The sequence below is a fragment of the Grus americana genome, chromosome 7, assembly GCF_028858705.1.
Source record: "Grus americana isolate bGruAme1 chromosome 7, bGruAme1.mat, whole genome shotgun sequence".
NCBI classification, from domain to species: Eukaryota; Metazoa; Chordata; class Aves; order Gruiformes; family Gruidae; genus Grus; species Grus americana.
Window position 1 is genome coordinate 40,988,990 of NC_072858.1, and position 13,326 is coordinate 41,002,315.

Below are 13,326 nucleotides of genomic sequence, written 5' to 3' on the forward strand. Positions count from 1 at the left end.
TAAGTATGTGCTCATATCCAACTACAAATGGACAGTACTAAAGCACCATTACCAGGGTAAGAGTGATTACAAAATTAATGCAAACAATCTACTTTTAACCTCTTAAGTACTTTGTGCGATATTAGCAAAGAGGAAGACTAATGGGAAGAATCATAAAAGGATTTTAAAGATTGGCAGCCACTCAATAAAATGGCCAAGGAAAGTTCCCTGTAGGCAGTTATAAAATGACGCCAGTCAATTCCCTTGTGCCGTGATGAACTGTGAGTTAAGCAGCGCCTTTCAGAAGTTAAGAACTTTAAGGAGTAACTGGTAGTTCATGGAGAACGTCAGCTCAGCTGAACAGGTACAGGGATCAAAACATCTCATAGCCTTTTCTATTGCATAAATCTGGTGCACCTGTATCTTAAATATCATCTGTATCTCAGGTCCTTCCATCTCCTCCACTCCCATCCCACCTTGGCACTGAGAAACGCTGAACTGCTGGACAGACCATCTCTACACACGAGGTGGGAACCCCTCTCCCCAAAGCCCACATTAGGTTCTTACAGCAACAGATCTCCTTCCTCGGAGATTTTCAAAACCCAACTGGACCCTGAAAAACCTGATGTACCCTTGAGGCTAGTCTTGCTCTGAGCAGGAGGCAACAGAAATTTGTCTGCGATTATCATCTCTACAAATATTCTCATAGCCACTTATACTTATTGAACTCTCAGTTGAACTCTGGCATTCCCTCTCAAAAACACTATAGATGCTTGGACACAAGATACGTGGTGGCTATATGGGTCTGTGTCTTCTCAGCACAGATACCTGTCTTCTTGCAAGCATTCCCAAAGAAATTCTGAACAAAGTATCAGAATGCAAATAATCCACTTCTGATAAGTGTGCTGCAGGCCCTGTTTTTGTTTTTAAAACGTCCTTTGATAAACCATCTATTTACATTTTGAAAGGGAGAAAAACTGAAACAGGAAATTACACATGCACGAAAACAAAAGCAATATCTGACAAGTCATTTTGTTAATTTGCGGATAATTGCTCATTACTGTGAAATAAGGCTTTTGCACTGTTTCAGGAAGAGTAGATAAGAAACCCTAGCCCATTACTAAGTATTGCTTTTGGCAAATGCAAGCTTCTCCTAGTACTGCGAGCCTCCATAAAATCATGTTCCCATTAAACGCATATCCTGGCATCCCAAAAGTACTGGTGGAAAGAGAACAACGGGTTCTGTCTAGTCGTTGAGTAGGTACCTTCACACGCTTGCATTCACCCTTTTCTGTTCACTCTTGCTTTGTTCACAGAGCTGCTTTGAACATCACCTACCCCCACGCTGCCTCTGCTCAGCACCCTGCCCCTCAAAAGGCCAAGTTCAGCATTTTGAGAAGAACATATATGGTCCTCTTCCTTCCTCTAAACCTTGTTCACTTAAGTATTAGACTGAAAATATATCCCCTCAACACTCAAAATCCACAGACCATTGGCACTTTATGTTCTTACGCACCCTCTGTAAGCAGCAGAGCTCACCCTGAGCTCCCTGCTGCCTGACTCACCCACTGGTGCTGGATTTTCACTCTCATTTAAAGCAAGTGGACCTTGAGTACCTTGGTACCATCGCTAGCCAAACTGGCTAACGGTGCTTGCGCTGAAGGTGGCCACCTCGGAGTTACTTAATCAGTGAACGGTGAGCGCGCTCTGGGAACTGTATGCCATTCGCATAGCCAAGAAGGTATTTTTGCAGCAATCACCCTCAAGGCGCTTTCAAGGTCTTTTTCATCATCGTAACAGCAGGAGTCATTTTTAAACCTTTCAAATAGTTTTAAATTAACTTCCCTGACAAAGTTTTCCAGAGCAATGTAATCTGACTACATAAAACTCTATGCAGAAGAGCAGGGGCAGAAGGAAGACAAAGTACAGACTTCAGAGTGGAAGAGACACTACAGCTCGATTTAGATGGAGCTGTTTCATTAGTATGTAGATTCAAAGCCATTCCTATGCAGTTATCAAAGCGCTACCCAAGCCTTCCCAGCAAGCAAAAATCCATTCTGTGTACAAATAGGGCTTTTATAGCTTGGCACAGCGCTCAACTGCAGAGTCAAACTTTTCAATGCCTGGTAAATTTTTACTTGAAAGTGGCAGGAGAGCTCATGCCAGAAGCCCATACGAAATGCCAGCTCAGCGGCAGAAGGTCAAAGCATGGCATCAAGAGATTTTATGGAAGCGTTTCAAGACAAGCTTCTTAAAAGCACTGCGCTATCTAGGGAGGCACAGATTTATACTGCTAGGAAAGCCTAGTAACAATCTTTATGACTCCTTTCTAATCAAGGATAATATCTTTAACGCTCTACCTTGCGAAAAGCACAGCAGTAGGGTCTCCTATAAGTGGTGAGAGCTGGTTTTGTATCTAATCCTTGGTTATTTTGCTGAAGTTAAGACTAAAGAAGTGTTAGATGCTAGAGTTTTTGTGCAGACTGTCCTCTACAAAAAACAAAAACAAACTCTCCCCCCCTCCACAAACCCTCAGGTGCCAAAGGTGTTATTTCCTGCATAAAACTCCAGAAGTAGTCAGGTCCATGGACAAAGAAAGCACAACAGAGTTTAAAGACCAACAGCCCAAACAATTACCTTTTCCCCATTAGTACCTAAAACTATGGCTGCAGGGGGAGAAATTTAATTTGAAGTAAGAGAAAAGCTCTATATTCTCTACCATTTTTATAGAAGTATTTAAAGTTAAGTTAGTGTCAATGATGACCCTGAACATATGTCAAGCATGAAGACTTTCAACATACTGGATTTTGCCAGCTGTCATCACATCATAATGGAAAAAAAAAAAAAAAAAAGATAGTAAAGCCCCATTGAAACCTGTTCTGTCTGCTCAGGGTCTCCCCTTGCATCTACACAAATGCACTGTTAGATTCAGTTACAAGAGCAAATTCACAAACAGTTATGCACTCTCCCATTAAAGCATCTCAATTGTCTGAATCTGCCATTTTAACAAATTCAAGTATAACTTAAAATTCAATTAGCACAAATCTCAGCACTCCCAACATTAAATTTGCAAGTGACATTTAATGGCATTCAACACACACAAAGCTAAGCTAATACACTAATGGACCAGCAAGGAAAATTGCAAGACATTCCGAAATGTGATGCTCATTTTTACTGAAGGAAATTAAAGGTGTAGGCTACACTGTACAGGAAGAGATGACAGCTATTAAAAATCCTTCTTAAACCAAGGCTGCAAAAGCTCTCCTCTCCAGACACACCACACAGCTACGTCTGCACATATGAGAGCAAAGAAAAACAGATGCTTTATTCAGTGAGATCTCCTTCAAAACTGCTGGGTTTTGGGGGCAATATACCTAATGTAAGGCTGTTTCGGTTCCTAAAATAGGAATTACACCCTCTTCTGCCATTTTTACATCTGTTTCCTCCTACCTTTTTCTGGTGAGGGCTTAGGCAACCCAGCCCCACTCACCCCCGTTCCCCAGACCCACAAACTGATGCTCACAGGAGCGCTAAGCTTTCCAAGCCCTGTCGCAGCCGGCTGCTAAGGATGCAATGCTGCACCCCAAGAAGCCAGCCCAGCGAGCACGCCCGAGGAATTCTGCTACCCTGTCTCCCCACTGTACACTCAACTTGGTAAGAAAGCTGCCGGTTGTCACAGCTATGCTTCCTGCATTAGAAAAACCCAAAGTTACTGGACTTCAGGGATTCCTTTAAGTCTTTTTTTCCAAGTGGCATATGCTTCGCCTTAACTCCATTTAAATAAAGCAAGCTACCCACAAAGAGCTTAAAAGTCAGGGAGACAGAAGGCAGACCACACTGGAAAGTCTGAGAGAGAAAAAAGCTTTAAAGTCACGGTTAAGCAGAGGGAGATGGTTTTTTGTTTGTTTAAATCTAAGCAAATTGGCACAAGCAAAACCTACAGTCAGTGAAGATGCTTTCACAATAAAGATTTATTAGTGTTTTTCTTTGAATATGGATGTGTAATTGGATACCAGAGCAGCACCGCACAAGCCGATGAAGGTAGCATCAACGGACATGTTCTGCTCCACACAAGTCTTGCTCCTCTGATTTAGATAAGGGAACTGTAAAGACCAGCAAGAGCAATAACTACATTTTAAAAGCTGCATTTCTTTAAGAGACATGTTATAGTCTCCTAAGTTTGGCTTTCTTTTCTCTTAACATGTCTTGGTCAAGAGCTATCAGAACAAAGCTCAGTTGGTACTTTCATTTCTCCCCCCGCAACTACATCAACGCATTTTATAAGACCAGAAACAATACAGACAAACATGTTTAAATATTCACTTATGTTAATGAACTATAAGCAGCACAGGGAAGCCAGTTACACTTAGTAGCTTATTAGGATGGATGTTCTTTTTATCAACAAAAAACTAGCCCAAGTAACCTGCACCAAATGCTGCCTCTGCTAAGTAGATTTTTCAAGAGCAAAAAATATATTTGGGATGAAAGCGTCACAAAAAGCCAGCAGGTTTCACGATTTCTTCAGTCTTCTGCATTTCCCCCAGCCTTTTGGGGAACAGGGGGGAGGACTTAATTATTAAGTTGAATGATGCCACACACTTTGGGAATTCAAGCTGTATTCAAAGCCAGAGTTTCAAATCCACAGCACAAGAGTCATGCAGAACATCAGCCTTTGGAGGGCTGCCTGCCCCTATCTGCACGCTGCTGCCCTGGGTGCAAAAAGCCTCCGATGACACCAAAATCCTTCAGAAAACACTAACATTAGACACTGGAGCTCAGTTCGTGACCTTCAGATTCTAAAAAAACCTCTGAAAATTCAGGTTTTTGAGCTCATTTTAAGCTCACCTCTACTTCAGAGCATTTTTTCCACGTACAGTTGTTTTTGATGTGTTGCACTTGAATTACGACTGAAATAGCATTCAGGTGCTTTGCTCTATTTCAGCAAAGAACAGTTTGGACCTACCTTGCTGTGAAGCCTTAGAAATCCTTCCTGCGCAACACGTGCCTCTGAACCACACCACGAGGAGGATCTCACATTATGTTCAACAAAACCAGTGTTCATGGCCACATGCAAGTCTCCTACTTTGTTTTTTGATGGTCCTATACAGTTTATTTGGGTTTTGGGTTAGGTTTTTTTTTGGCCAAACAGGCCCTTCCCAACACGCTGGAGAGCAAAGATCTGGATTATTTTTGTCTGAGCATTTTTTACAGGATGTCCTGTTGCCCCAATTAAAAAGCCTTTAATTCAGCAACCATTCCTCACGGCCAGACTGAAATTGCTATTAAATCTGAGTAAGTCCCAGGCCACCCATATTTAGTGCACCAATTAACCAATGTTGAACAACGCAAAGCGGCAGTGACCAGAAGACGGGAAGAATTTTTAAGTTGCCATCACCCATAGTGCACGTGTTCTTCCTCCACACATTCAGTTCAAGAGAACTCAATAACTGCCTTTTAAGGATACCGTTAACTGAGTAGTCAAATAGTATTCATTAATACCTCCAAAACCTGAAAATGATCCACGTACTTCGATTTATTACATTTAGAAGTGTTGCAAGTTTTCATTAAAAGCTAATTAAACGTGTGGAGACATGGCTCTAGGTTGGTACGTGAAAGACAAAAGAAGTGTGATAAATGATTTGGGAATCACAGTTTGTTGCATGGATCACAAACACAGTTTAAAGGCATCTGAGCTAGATTTAATTCTGTTCCACGTGCATAAACCCAGAAAATCAAGGCAATCTCTCTGGATTTAAAGGGGTTTTATTGCCTTTTTTGTAAAATTGGCTTTTACCTTTTGTCTGCCACCAACCAGGGTTGATTGCGTTCTCTTTCCAAACTCTAAACAACTTCACAAAGCTGAAGCAATTCCAATGCCCGCCAAAATACTACGTGAAATAAAGCACAAGTGCGCATTACTCCAATGCAACATCCACTCCCCAAACAAAAACACGTAGCCCAGCCCAAATCCACCAAGATCAACAACAGAGCTTCCCTGACTTCAACTGTCAGGCATTGTGTCTGAGTTTTATACTGGTTTGCAAACGGGCACGAAAGCCAACAGAAATTATTCTCATCCATGTGGACCTGAAGTGGCAGAATGGAGCCTGAAGGAATCACTACAAAACCTGTCGTCACACCGCAATGTACCGATGCCGCCATCAGCCAAAGCGGCATGAGGACGTTCATCGACATCCGATTTCCAGCTCTGCTAAGGGAGGCTGCCTGCATCGGCAAGCTTCATCAGCACCATGTCAATATGGCATAGCTCCCATTTTTTACAAATAATACTCTTTTCTCTCTCTTTCCATCCTTGCCTTGTGTATTTATGGTGCCTGAAGGCACCGAGGCCTTCTTTAATGAGGTTTTCACACAAGACAGAATAAATTAGAAACCTTGATCAAAACAGGGCCTCCAGCAGGAACACAGTAAGAAGACAGCCACATGCGTTATACACCCCAAAAAAATCCAAATAATGCAGCCCGTCAATCAGCAAGCAATTTCACAAGCAGACCAAACGGGGAGCACACCTGCCTGCCAGGTGATGATGGTGAGGCCTCTCCTTCTCCCCCCCTCATTCTGCCTTCCAGCCTCTTCGTCCCCAAGACCCCCGGGCCACTGTCGCCCATTGAACCTCAGACCCAAGGAGGCAGCGCAGCCCTAACACCACCGCTACGGCCCTCGAAGTCGTCGGGACGGGACAGGATGGATCTCCTCCCCACTTGTAGCGGACGCCTCCGGCTTCTTTCGGAGCAGGGAGCAACCTGCAAAGAGGGGACCAGGCAAGCCCTGGGCTGAGGGGGGCCCTGAGGCCCCACCTGGGCTGAGGGGATCACAGCCCTCAGGTGGAGGGGACCGGGCTCACCCCCACAGCCCCACCGCAGCTGAGGGGACAAAGTGTCCCCCAGACCCTCTGGGGCAGAGGGGACCAGACCCCCCACTCAGACACCCTGGGGAGGAGGGTGACAGACCCGACAGAGCACCGGAGCTGAGGGGACCAGAGCTCCTCCGGGTTCCCGGCGCTGAGGGGACTGCAGCCCCCTGAGCCGAGGGGACCAGAGGTCCCCAGGGCTGAGGGGACCGCAGCTTCCCCGGTCACCCCACGGGGCTGAGGGGCCCAGATACCCCCGAGCTGACGGGACCAGAGCTCCCTCAGGCCCCCGGGGCTGAGGGGACCGGAGTGCCCCAGAGCCCCCGGCGCTGAGGGGACCGCAGCCCTCCCCGGGGCTGAGGGGGCCTGAACACTGCCCGCGAATCCCCCATGGTTGCGGGGGCCGTCGCCGGGCTGAGGGGCCGGGACCTCCGAGCCGTGACACGGCCCCGCCGCTACACGGCCCCGCCTCAGGCAGCGGCGGCCGCGGCCCCGTCCCCGCTGTCACCCGCCACCACCCCCGGGCCTGGGCCCGGCCCCACCGCCCGGGCCCCGCGCTGAGGCGGCGGCGCGGCTCGCTGCTCACCGTGCGGCGCGGAGCCCCGCGGCGGGTCGGGTCGGGTCGGGGCGGACGCCGGGCAGGCGGATCCCCTGGGCGGCGGCTGCGGCCCCGTGTCCCGTACGGCGGCGGCGGCGGCGGCAGCAGCAGCGACGGGCGGGGCGGCACCGTCACGTGACGGCCGTGTCATCCCGCGCGGCCATCTTGTGCGCGGGGCCGGGGCCGGCCGTGGCGTCTGTGAGGGAGCGCTGCCGCTCCTTCCACCCTGCGGCACCGGGGCGGGCCGCTCTCCTGGGAAAACCCAACGTTTTTCCTTAGAACAAGCCCACCTGAAGCTTTCTGAGTGCACGTAGCCAAAAAAATAATCCTAAAATCTGGGATCACATAACTTGCTCCGAGCAGCTGAGGCGTAGCAGGGTGTGAGGAGTTCTCACGCGCGATCTGGCTGGCGTCCTGACAGAGCTGGGCCAGGCGCCGCCGCGTCCTTCGGGAGGTGAGGCCGTGCTGCCTGCTGGCTTGGGGAACCGTTGCCTTTCCGCAGGGAAAATGCGATCCGGGGCCGGGGCAAGGGCATCCTGCCCTGAGATCTGCGAGACCAGACGGTGCGGTGCTGGACAATATGACCTCGGCTTTTATGTCACTCTCCAGGGGCTGCTCCCAGCCATTGGGCTTCTGTCCACCACCTTCGTTACAACATCAAGAGCTCTGGAGACGTGAGAAAAAGGCTGTTTTATTAATAAAACCTTAGTTAAAATCACAGGATGATTTAGCTCGGGAGCAACTTCTGGACATCATCTTCTCCAGTAGGAAGAGGGTAATGTTTAGTTTCATGAGCAGTAACGCTTCACATCCTATTTCAAACCTCACACTTCACAAATTGTGCTTTGTTAATACAAAAAAGTTGGGTTTTTCCTGTCTAAAAAGGTCAAAAGCATTTTGTGGTGCCCACAGAGGCACCCACGTGCGCTGAGCCTGGTTTCCTGCGTGTCTGTTCCCTAGTGTGGGAAGATCTGCAAGGTCTGATTAAAACTTTTCCCATATTTCAGGCACTTATCTCTCCAAAGTGGTTGCTAGCCAGCAGATCGTGGAGATAGCAGAGCCACACCACATCCAGCTACCCCTCTCCCAGGCAGTAGGAGGATGAAAACACACATGGGAGGGACTGGATGTGCTGGTATGTCACAGTTACATTGAGCAAGAGACAGTTTTTGCTGACCTTGGCATGTAAACATGCAGAAATCTGAAAAAAAATAACAAACCCCTCATGACTTATCCTAATCAACGAGTGATTGCAGACATTACCCAAGCAAAATCAAAATTAAGTTTGGGTAAGTAGTAATTTATGCACTGGGACAGGTGAAACACAATGGTGTCCTGGTCCTCTGTAACGAGCTAGCAAATACTGCAGTTTCTTAAAATGTAGTTTAGCCATTCTGAGGGAGAATTTTCTGTGTAATAAAACTCAAATTTAGAGCGAGTGTGAAAGTTACATTTTGAGATCTGCCATGACCTGCAGCTCTTCACACTTTTTCGTCAGCACTGACTAAGAGGGAAGAGGTTTTTTTTGACCTCAGGATCCAGGCAACAGGTTTTGCCCTGTGCAAACCACTCAGTAGTTAGGAGGGGAATCGCAGATGGAAAAGGATGGCTTAGGAGAAGGGTGCTGGAGAAATCCAGCACGAGATTTCACTTGACTTTTCTCCCAAGCTAATAGTTTACAGTCCGTTTTTTTACCTGGTCGTCTGTGCGCAGCACTCATGGGCTGAATGTAAACGCATCTTTTTCATCTGAATAGGAAAGTAGAGTCTGAGCATTGTGCTTGCCGCTACTTTAACCACTCTTTGCTTAGCATCTCCTGGAAGTCATCATGGAAATGAGTGAGAAATGCAGGTGCCGTGATGGATCACCCAACTTTTTGGCTGGTCATGCAGGCAGAGGTTTTCTCCAGGTGAATGGACAGGACTAGAGTCCTCCAGAGCTGAGCCAGAACTCCTCGATCTTCTCCCACAGAGCAAGAAAGCATCTTGTAAACCCTCTGAGCTAACAAAATACTGCCTTAAACAAGTTTTCAGAGAGGCCAAACCCCACGTGTGCCACCAGCCTGCAAATGACTCTCCCCTCCTGCAGCCTTCCAGGCAGTTCCCTTCCTCCCCCTTGCTCTTCTTGCCACGACCTTGCTTTTAATCCAGTCACTCCGTCTTTTTTGGGGTTCACCACTGACGACAATCCAGGCCTTGACAGCTTCAGTTGTCACATCCCTGGGGAGGGATTTATTTGTGAGCAGATACCATACTGGCTGCTCGGTTCTGGGTTTTTCCCCAAGTTGACCAGGCTTAAAATCTTATTCTTACCTAAGCTTTGCAAAGCTGGCTTGCGTGAGCGTGGTCATGCTGGGAAGGGTTTAGGAACAGGGAATAGTTCTGCTCACCACTCCCTGCCTCATTTCTCCTTGGAAAACAGGAAAGCTGACGGTGAAGGCGGATGATCATTTCTTGCAACTGCATCCTACTAAAGCTATAATAGGATTAATGTCGCTGACACTTCTCCCAGGGTAATCATATAATAAATTCCCCCTTTCTGGGGTTGTTCCCCTCGTATGGGCATTTTCCGGCAAATAATATGAACCTGAAGGCTGTGCAAATTAATTCCCGGGGAGTCTGACCTCCCCGTTGGGAATGACAAAGGGCCGTCCGAGAGGCTTAGAAATAGCTGTCCCGGGCTGCTGCCTGGGCTTAATCCCGCTGAGTCGCTTGTGTTCCCGAAAACAGCCTTTCCTGCGGGGCTACGACCAGTGCCCAGGGCAGGGAAGATGCTGAGAGATTGCACCAGATGACATCATTTTGGGGGGCTCCCTGTGGGATGGAGGTGCCCTTGTGGGAGCAGGAGGGGGCGGCCCGCAGCTCAGCTCAGCTGGGGGTTTCTCCTGCCGGGGCAGTTCGTTTGATCAATTAATCAGAATTGATGTGCACATGAATGAATCGACAGTAAAATGCTAATAGATCACTACCATTAATAATCATTAGGCATTGATCAATAATAAATTAATGAGATTCAATTTGAAGAGATCTTTTTATTTAGATGCAATACATTTACTATTAGCACGTTAATACTTTATGTATTAATGAACTAATATTGAGCTACCATAATTAACATTTCAATAACCTTCTTCATCCCACCACACTCACCACAGGTACATCTTTCGGTATGGCAATGACCACTTACCCAGGCACTTCATTGACGACATCACTTGATACCATATGACATCATTTACTCACTGATTGTATTTATGAGATCACTTGCATGGGTTGCATAGTTATGGCATCATTTGCATAGGTTGCATCATTTCAGTGTGTTGCATCAGTTATTTAGTGCCTTTTTCCATGACGCTATTTAAGATTAAATGTCATCATCGACTCAGTGCCCTCGTGATATCATTTTGGTTTCATTTTGACACCATATGACATCATTTATTGAGTGACTTACGCTAACCCTGAAGTTAGATGGATTTGCACTCTCCATGATGTTTTTAATAGAAATAGAAACCGCAGGAGCGTTCCTTGCTCTGGATTTGTACGGCACATCGCAGAGTCCCACGGGGCTTTGTCCCTGTCCCCTGATGGTGTTAAGGACAACAGCAGCTGCAGCAGAGCGAAAAATAAGAATGAAATACATCATGAACGGAGTCGAGCAAAGGGCATGTTGCATTCACGTGCCGTGGTTTTAAGAAACTACAGAGCAGGGCTCTTTACTGCAGTATAAACAGTAAAAGAGACCAAAAATCTATTTCCAAAGGATGCAGTAGATTCCAGTTCAGCTATTTTATTATTCGAGCAATTAACGGTGAGATGGCGTCATCTTCTCAGATCAGCAGCGGTATTATCCCGTGATCTGTTACAGACAAACAGCATTTATAATGCAAGATTGTAGAGTTTTCCTCCTGTTTGTTTCAGAGCATTAGAAAAATACATAAACTCATTTCTTTAATTAATCTGGTTTTAATGGCTGATTGCTCCTGATTAAAACGGCATGTGTCTTTGGAGGAAAATGTGTCAAAATTTGAAATAAAAGGAGAAACCTTAACAGAGGCAGGGCAATGGCAACCATTTCCCCATTTAAATAGAAGAAAGAAAAATGAAAAAGAGGCGTGGAAGACAGAAAAAGCAGAAAGAAAAGACGATTAATTGAAAGGAGAGGACAAGAGTGCCGTGGGGTTTTCCAGAGCGCAGCTGGACTCAGCTCAGGGCTGTCCTTGACTTGCCCAGAGCACCCCACGTGCAAGCGGCGTGTCCCGGCTGGACTGGGCCACGGCTGTCCGCAGGGTCCTGGGGACTGGATGTGTCCGTGGGCTTTGGGACCAGAAACAGGAAAGCCCGTGGCACGACCGTTTCATCCCTTCGCTGGATCCGTACAACATCTCCTTCAGCGCCATGCTAGGCATTTCCCATCGGATCATGAAAGGGGTGACAGCGGATCCCATAAAAATGGCTGGGGAATAAACACTGCAGCTCAGACTTGCCACCACACAGACGCGGGTGGGAGACAATGAGTAGGCGAGGGGCTGGGAGTGGGACAGAGCTGATGGTACCATGTCTCCCACTGCAGATACCGCCCTGCAGGCAGTGACACGCTTCTCACTGGCACCCTGAGGGGACCCCCGTGCCACAGCGCACGAGAACCACAGAAGGTTATTCTCCCTCTTTCTGTCGCTGCTAACAGGGTTTGCTGCTCTTAGGGAAAAAAAAGATGTTTTCTTTTCAGGCAGCGGTGTGTTTCCCGGGAATGGTGGCTGCCATGCTTTTCATATCCCTCACCCCCTTTTCTCTGTCATCTTTGGCTCCAACGCTCTGTGCTGCCTCCTCTTTGAAGGAGCGAGCGCCCGCTCCCAACGAGGCTTGTCGAAACCCTCAAGGCTTTCCCACATTGTGCGTGGCTCCTCACCAGAACAGTCCCCAGCGCCGGTTTAGAGTGAATTGGTTTAGCCGTGCTTTTCGCCAGGAGGATTTTAATGCCGGTGCTGGCATGCGCTTTTCATCCCTCTTGCTGAGTCGAAAAGGAGGAGCGGGACTGATGGACGGCACCGTGCTCCCCTCTCCGTATGGGAGGGTAGCAAGCGATACAGGGAGACAGATAGAGCAGCGTTACTACAGCAGCTTGACAGGGCTGTTATCTGTGCTCTTGCAGGCAGTGGTAGGAATTCTTATCTGATTTGCTTTGAAATTCCACTGAAACTGCACCTCACATGCTGCAGCCCTTGATTTTTCCCACAATGCTAGCGCTGCTTATTCAAAAAGTTTTTTTTTTGCTGGGACCCCTAACATTAACTGTAAATAAATAAACGTAAAGGTGGATTTGAATCGTTGCTGTGTTGCATGGCTCTGCTTACCCATTTCCTTGTAAAACCTTATCAGGCAAGTCCAGCAGCACAGGGCTCTACAGCAGCCCAAGAGGTGTTAATTACAGAATGGTTAAAACTCAATTACCTCAACCTTGCTCTGTGAAATCAGCAGCACCGAGGTGGGATTTCACACAGCTGTGTCTTTGCAGTGACTCCGGGAGCCCCGATTAGCTCCCAGCTTTCAAAAGAGGAGAAGATTACCTTGTGGAGGCTCCTTGTATTCACTTTGCCAGCAAGTTTATTCTCAGAGCAGCATGCTAAAATTGTGGGAGAACGGGAGGAAATGGCTTTGCAAGTGCTCAAGGCTGAATTTGCAGTATGGCAGAGGCTGGGAAGAGGCAGATTTCTTGGGGCAAAGCAGTGTAACAGTTATGTTGAAGGAAGATGAACGGGGACTCGGCGCTTCACAGATGCAGAAGCGGTGAAGCCCCTGCTCCGTCCTACCACAGTCAATCAGTAATTCCCTGGATCCATCTGCCAGGAGTAGCTCCCAGCCAGCACGGAGCTCTGTGCTCTCCAGCA

The 13,326-nt window shown here is 47.4% G+C and overlaps 1 protein-coding gene across 9 annotated transcripts in view; it reads right to left on the minus strand.

Moving 5' to 3' along the window:
• The window catches only part of SGMS1 (sphingomyelin synthase 1), a 96,204-nt gene extending 88,592 nt beyond the window's left edge, over positions 1-7,612 (minus strand). For 2 of the 9 annotated variants that reach the window (XM_054831080.1, XM_054831069.1), the window contains exon 1: positions 7,437-7,556. The gene's annotated coding sequence lies outside the window, so the exon portion shown is untranslated. Of the gene's footprint in view, positions 1-7,436 lie in introns of all 9 variants that reach the window. The other 7 variants (XM_054831070.1, XM_054831064.1, XM_054831075.1 and 4 more) reach the window with 6 other exon arrangements.
• Positions 7,613-13,326: the final 5,714 nt, after the last annotated feature.